Source organism: Dermacentor andersoni, chromosome 2, assembly GCF_023375885.2.
Source record: "Dermacentor andersoni chromosome 2, qqDerAnde1_hic_scaffold, whole genome shotgun sequence".
NCBI classification, from domain to species: domain Eukaryota; kingdom Metazoa; phylum Arthropoda; class Arachnida; order Ixodida; family Ixodidae; genus Dermacentor; species Dermacentor andersoni.
The window spans coordinates 210,090,009-210,097,775 of record NC_092815.1 but is presented as its reverse complement, the minus strand read 5'-3'; the positions used below and the strand labels follow the sequence as shown (position 1 = coordinate 210,097,775).

The following is a 7,767-nucleotide window of genomic DNA, read 5'->3' as shown; positions in this document are numbered from 1 at the left end:
CGCCCTCGCGGACCATGCACGCCAGCTTGCCCGTACTCGAGTGACGGACTCGCAAACCACTCAGCTGCATCAGTACAACGCCCGCCACCGTGACGTACAGTTTTCGCCTGGTGCGCTCGTGCTCCTGTGGTCGCCCTCTCGTGACGTCGGACTTTCAAAGAAGCTCCTTTCGCGATATACAGGGCCCTACTGCGTGCGGCGCCAGGTGACGCCTGTGACGTACGAAATTGCCCCTGCGCGTTCAAGCTCGTCCTCTACTCTGGCAGCTAGTGAGGTTGTGCACGTCAGTACCCTTACAAAAATGACTTTAGACTGTCTATAGAAAGTCTATAGAATTTTCATAGACGACCTTTCCTTTCTATAGATTTGGACTTTTGTTGATACAAAGTCTATAGACTGTCTGTAGACGAAAGTCGATAAAGTTTCTATTTCTTTTTGTCTATTCGCAGTCTATAGACGGTCTATAGAAAAAAGTTGATAAGGTGTTTGTTTCCTTTTTGTCTACTTCCCCTCTATAGAATACCTACAGACGAAAGTCGACACAGTCTATCTATTTTTTTCCATACTTTGTCTATAGACTTTCTATAGACGAAAGTCGATAGGGTTTCTATTTCTTTTTGTCTACTCGCAGTCTATAGACGGTCTATAGAAAAAAGTTGATAAGGTGTTTGTTTCCTTTTTGTCTACTTCCCCTCTATAGAATACCTACAGACGAAAGTCGACACAGTCTCTATCTATATTTTCCATACTTTGTCTATAGACTTTCTATAGACGAAAGTCGATAGGCTTTCTATTTCTTTGTGTCTACTCGTAGTCTACAGACGGTCTATAGAAAAAAGTCGCTAAGGTGTTTGTTTCCTTTCTGTCTACTTCCCCTCTATGGACTACCTATAGACGAAAGTCGATACAGTTTCTATCCATTTTGTCCATACTTTGTCTATAGACTTTCTATAGATGAAAGTCGATAAGGTTTCTATTTGTTTTTGTCTACTCGCAGTCTATAGACGGTCTATAGGAAAAAGTCGATAACGTGTTTGTTTCTTTTTTGCCTACTTCCCCTCTATGGACTACCTATAGACGAAAGTGGATACAGTCTCTATCTATTTTTGTCCATACTTTGTTTATAGACTTTCTATAGACGAAAGTCGATAAGGTTTCGATTTCTTTTTGTCTACTCGCTGTCTATAGACGGTCTATAGAAAAATCGATAAGGTGTTTGTTTCTTTTTGTCTATTTCCCCTCTATGGGCTACTTTTAGACCAAAGTCGATACAGTGTCTATCTATTTTTGTCCATATACTTTGTATATAGACTTTCTATAGACGAAAGTCGATAAGATTTCAATTTCTTTTTATCTACTTGCAGTCTATAGAAAAAATTCTATAAGGTGTTTGTTTCTTCTTTGTCTATTTCCCCTCTATATGGACTACCTGTAGACGAAAGCAGATACAGTTTCTATTTATTTTTGTCCATACTTTGTCTATAGACTCTCTATATTATGGACAATATAGTCGACAAGGTTTCTATTTCTTTTTCTCTACTCCCGGTGTATTGAATATGTATAGAAGAAAGTCGATAATTTGTAATTCCGAGTTCCCATACCCCCCGCCCTCTGCGAACGCGATGATATGGCACTGGTTCATGCACGACGGCACCGCAACTCCGGCGCGGCGGGCAAACCGTGCAGACTGCTAGTCTGCGTTCGGTGCAGCTGCCCCGAACGAGGATCGCGGCGGAGCAGGCACCGTCCGAGTCACCAAGGTCTTCCAGGCACCCGAAGGCCCTAAACCTGGCTGCTTCCCGGACGTACACTTCGCGAAGACCAGGTGGTGAAGGTCAGATGGTGATGATGTGGCAAAGGTGGTGAATAAGTGGCGAAAGCCGGCAGACCAGGTGGTGAATTCACCACCTGGTCTTCCTCTGAGTTGTCGTGGTCTTGCATGTCTATAGATTAACAATAGACAAACATCGTTAATCTGGGCCCAACCCGTGTACGCTGTAACCAAGCGCAGGTACCGGTGGATAATACGTAGCTGCGTTTGATATAAGCCACTGAAGTTGTATACTGCTGAGATTGCTGTAGAGCCTATTTGTAGACATTAGTATACACATAGTGTATACCTCCGCATTTGTTGACCACATGATATCATCTACGTAGCCGCTCTCGGCAATCCCAAGACAGTCTTCACAGTTGTCGCATCACTTTTGCGGCAGTAGAATAAAGTAAGCAAAACGCCGATCCAATTGTTATAATAGATGTTATGAACGCCAGCTTCAGCTACAAGTGGATTCCAAACAGGCATCAAGCTAACAGCAAATACACTCGTAATGTTTGTAGCTGACAACGCGGACTTTGTGAATGTGCGATGAACCGATGTCGCGCATGTGGTCTTCGCGTTGTGTGTCGTCCGATTCTCGGATACATTTCACATTGTCTTCATATCTCGGCTGCGTCACTAACATCGGGCGGTTTTTTGTTGACTGATATCCTGCGCTATAAACCTATCAAAGTTTCTCATTCACTTAAAATAGGTGCCAAATTCTCTGAGCCCACCCAGTATTTCGCCGGCGGTATGCCTGCGCAGCCACGCATATGAGTACCTCAATGCTGTACTGATTGCTTTGACCTATCATCGGAACAGAAAATTAGCACTAACATACGTGCGGGCATCACATTTGGCGGTACGCTGGAAGATATGCTACAAGTACGCTGTATTACTAATCGACGCTGGCAATAATGCGTCTGAAACGTCTGAAGGGCCCTGTAACGGCTTTTACAATTAGCGCATTCATGTTAGCGTTCCAGTCTCATACGATAGCCCACAGCGTTTGTCATACAACCTACCAGCGCATTTCCTTCGTCCATGAAAAAAGATGAATAGTGGTGTTAAAGATGAATAAGCCACCCGTTCCGGCGCGCATGGCGCGCAGAGAGAGAGAGAGAGAGAGAGAAAGAGACAAAAAAAAAATGAAGGAGGAAAAGGCGCTCACACTCCTCCGAGCGCGCACGCCCTCGCGCGCGGAGCTCCTGCGCATGCTCGGAGCTCTTGCGCATGCGCGGCGGTGCGCCGTCTCAACGAGTGCGCCAGGCACGTAAACGGTTGTACCGGTGTGCGGTGTATGCCTGAACGTCGGTGTCTGTGTATGCGTGTCATCTTTGTGGCATCACACGTCAACTACACTGAACGGTAAGCTTTAGCAAAGACGTTTTGCGTCAATAGCTCATGATTATGTGAGCGCATCTCTTAGCGCGAAGCGGCTGCATGTAGCGCAGGCGACTCGGGTATAGTGTCGGTTTGTCGTTGACATGGTTTGATAACGCGCTCTTGTTCTCGCTTCTACTATACGGAATGTTTTACGGCGAGCGATCGCTCGGGCTTGTTGATTTTAGCATTATAGTTTACGTGCGTAAAGAAGGACGTACACCATGTTTTAACTTGATACTGTATGTTGTGTATGTTGTGTATGTTGTGCATTGTGTATGTTGGGCAGCCAGTGCGGTAGATCTAATTTCGTGGCGCTTGATCCGGCCGCGATGAATGCTGCGCCGCATGTCTAGTGAAATTCTCGTGACACGCTTTACGTATATATCTCGAAATTGTGTTAGCATCAAGAATGTTCAGGCAGACACGTATAGTTGAATAACTGCTAACGTACTCGAATGAAAGGCCGTGTTTGCGGGGCATGCATCAGCAGTGTGTGCGCTGCCGTTTTCGCATCGTTTGGGAACTTACCGCAAGTTAATTTTGGGAAGTTACCGCAAGCAAAACACGAGACTTGAAGAAATATCAAGCAAAAATCTCTAATTCACCCAATCTATTTATATGCAACCACAAACGCTTTGGAGCATCAAACCTGCGATAAGCTCAGTCACTTGCAGCTTCGCAACTTAGCCGAAAAAATTGGAGAACACTAAATTAGTCGTTCCGGGAAACACCTTTACACGTTTCAAACTGAAGGCATTGCGTTTGACGGTAGTTGGAAGATTTTTTTTTGTCTCTTTTTTTAAACAGTTTAGCAGCAGAAGTTATCTTTCGAGCTATATGAAAAGCATTAAGCGCCTTTCGATGCTTCGGCGTTATGCAGTTTACGTGCTCTTAATCACTAGGCAGCTGCTGGCGCAGATTCGCATTGTGCCAGTCGTGCATGGTATGAAGCCCTTGTCGTGTGTAATAAGTGTTCCGGTTTTCATTACTGTTGCATGTAGTGCCGTCGTCTTGGACAGACTGCATACTATATGCGCTGTACAAAAGAAAAAAGAGCCAGATTATCAATTTGGTGGTCTTTTCTTAGTAGATAACGCACAGATTATTCAAATAATTCAGTGGACATTGCATTTGTTCTACCCTTATCACCACGCCTAAGAGATTGTAACATGTTTTAGTTGGTAAGTAACCTGATCAGTACGCCCCCATTCATGTGCATTCTACTGAAAGTGTGGCAAATGTATTCATCTCGAAGTATGAGAAAAGAGACAATGCAGACTGTTCTAAACGGAAATAAATTGCAAATGTTAACGTGATTGTTCAAAAGTGCAGTCAGTATGCTGAGCATGTTCGTTCGGCACGGGCATATTGCATTAACACCTGAAAAATGTGCACAGTCCAGCCGGGTATCTTTGTTTCAACAATTATTATTATAGGAATCGTTTGGGATTCTCGCATTTATTTTATTTTTATAAGTACACTGTGTGTCACATGAACCTGTCTTGAAACGAAACGTACCGTTGCTGGCACCGGCGACCATTACGGTTGTCTAACTGCTTATCACACTGTAATATAACGAAACATCATAATGGTACTGATTAATATTGCCATGTAGTCTTTAGTCAGAGAAACAAAGTTAAACTAGAGGCATAAGTGATGAGAGCAAATTATATAAAAAACTACTATTGAACCGTAAAAATATCTCATTGTATAGTTTTCGCTCACATTGTTGCATTTGTTTTACGTGTGTCTCTGTGTCTTCCGTGCTGTACTCGTGTGGCCATCAATTAGGAACTTGCCGAAGCCCTTGTCAGCTTTATTAAACAAGGGATTCAAGTCAGTTGCATCTAATACTACATATCAAGTGACCGACGTGTTATTCGTTTTATCTAAATATTATGGACTGGCAGTACTTGGCAAGCATTAAACCACAATATTTTTTTTATTGCACTTAAGCTGCAGGCGTCATAGATTGCCAGAAAATTTTCATGAAAACAGCCAGGGAAGGCTTGGAAAAAGATCGGGAAATCTTAAAATGGCCACATAGGTATGCTGTCTTGTCATATGTCATACAACGTTACCAGAGAATCTCTGTGTTAAATATATTTTTAAAACCTTTCACTTCATAAAAATTGAGGGAAATTGGTCCTATTTATTGAAAAAAAAAATGAAAGTCAAGCATACTGACAAGGCATTTCTTACTCAATATGTTTTTTTTGCGTTAACGTCCTGAACCTCGATAGCCTAGAAAAAAATTTCATCTTTCAAAGCACCTTAAATAATTTACTGTGATAGAATTCATTCGAACTATCTTATCAGTTCTGTTTCCTAGGAGGTGCATATCTGTCGTGCCATGACACAAAGTGCTCGTGTGGTATTTCGGGTGCTCATGTGGTATACCTAACTTGGAAACCTGTTAGCATGCCCAAGAGGCCTCATTACCTGTAAGAAATTAAGTGACCATATCAATACAATCAACCCATCTGCCTTCTGTTGAAGTTATGGCCAATGACCATTCATTTAAAAGTATGAGAAAGACATTTAAATGTGTATTAAGCAAAATAAATTACAATCTTAGGCATGATACTGTGAATATTCCAGTCACGTCTTCTGAAAATATCCCTCTGCACGGGCATACTTAACTACCAGCCAAAAAATTGTACAGACAGCACAACTGGGTAACGTTTCAGCAATAAATATAGAGACCATTTGGGATAAGTACATTAATGCATCATATATGAACTTGTCATAAAAGGGAACATACTGTTGCTGGCACGAGCAGCAGTTGTGACTGTTTAATTGTTCACCATACCATGCAATAAAACATTGTATAAAGGTACTGATTTGCATTGACAAGCAGCCCTTAGTCATAGTTAAACCGCATTAAGTATTGACTTAGATGGTTTGAGCAAATATATTAAGCTGCTTAATGAACATACAAAGAATACACACTTGTTATTTTTGCCTCATATTGCTGCATCTACTTATTTGCAGCATACACCTGCAGCACCTTTGGGACTAATGACACAAAGGTCAAGGCCAGCCTGGCGACCATGCTTGCCAAGGAGTAGTGTAAATATGTAATCTGTTTCCATAATTAGCATAAGACATGAATTTAAGGAATTCATATATTATATCGAGCAATAAAAACGGTTAATGCATTGCCGGTGCATTTGTTTTATTTTTTTTTGCACTGCATGATTCAACACTATATAAATTCTTTCTGTTTATGCAACATATATGAAAGTACAGCTGGTTCAGGAGCATTATTAATCTGCTAACGGTAATGCATAAGTGCAGATGAAAAGGAACAGGTGCACATGCATAAATACATTCAAAACGTTTTGCTACCGCATGTAAAGAAAAATGTAAACTAACTTGTAAAAAAAAAAAAAACTAGTAGGTAGCCGCTATGGAGTTATGGCCTTATACACTCTTTGTAGACTTGTCTATAAAATGTCTGTGTCTATAGAGTGTCTGTAGATTAATGAAAATGCATGTTTGTTGACAAATGTCTGCAGAATGTCATAGAAGAAAGTGTATCGGATTATAAAGTTCTGTTTTTGTAGACTGAAGCCTATAGAATGTCTATAGACTATCTATATACATTTGTCTATAGACATTCCATAGACTTCAGTCTGCAAAAGTAGAAGTGTATATATAGTTCTACTTTTGTAGACTGAAGTGTATAAAATGTATACAGACAAATGACATCTATAGACATTCTATAGACTTCAGTTTACAAAAGTAGAACTGTAAGCCTATACACTTGTCCATCGACATTCTGCAGACAACTGTCTACAAACATGAATTTTAATTAATCCATAGGCACTCTATAGACTCTGTTACGTTTCGCCTACAACGCGCGGTAATGCCGGCGCGGATGCAACGGACGCCGGGGCTTTGTTCAAAGCGGCGGACATTTTGGCCCGTCCGACGCCGCCGCGACGCCTACCCGCCAAGCGTGTGCAGGCGTGTTTCAGTGCCACGTGTCTTCGTGTGTGCGTGTGTGTGTGTGTGCCCTCGCTTGTCAAAGCGCGGCAGCCGGGGAGCGGAGTTCCCCGAATGAGGGGCCTGGAGGTCTCTCGGCTCAACCGCTCGCGCCGTCGTGGGCCCCTGCTGCGCCGTCCCGTGACCTTCATCCCGTGACCTTCCCTCCTTCCCTTTTGGACCGCGACGCCGAGGGTATAAGAGCAGCTGCCCCCGGACGCCAGGGAAGAGGCTCCGATTTGTACTGTTGAGTTACGTGCTCTCCCGTCTCTCCAATTCGGTCGACCTGACCGGCCGCTCTTTTGCTATGTTAGAATAAACAAGTTGTTCTGTTACCAGTCTACTCATGCTTTGCCGGGACCTTCGGATGCTTCCAGTGCCCCAGGCCGCCAGGCCAACGCTACCCTTGGGGCTTGCGACCCATTGGCAATAACGGGCGTCAGCACCGAGACCCCAACAACTCGGGCCAGCGGTGCGATTACAACATCTGGTTGCCAGCGGTGAGATCGCGACAACGGAGGCCAGCAGCGAAGAGATGCGGTTGACTGTATGCTGAGCAGCACAACGACCAT

General features: G+C 43.2%; 1 long non-coding RNA gene across 1 annotated transcript; it reads left to right on the top strand.

Moving 5' to 3' along the window:
- Positions 1-1,452: 1,452 nt before the first annotated feature.
- On the top strand, positions 1,453-6,371 carry LOC129387355 (uncharacterized). Its single transcript, XR_008614609.2, has 2 exons — positions 1,453-3,187; positions 6,200-6,371. It is a non-coding gene; the product is annotated as an uncharacterized lncRNA (long non-coding RNA).
- The last annotated feature ends 1,396 nt before the right edge of the window (positions 6,372-7,767 follow it).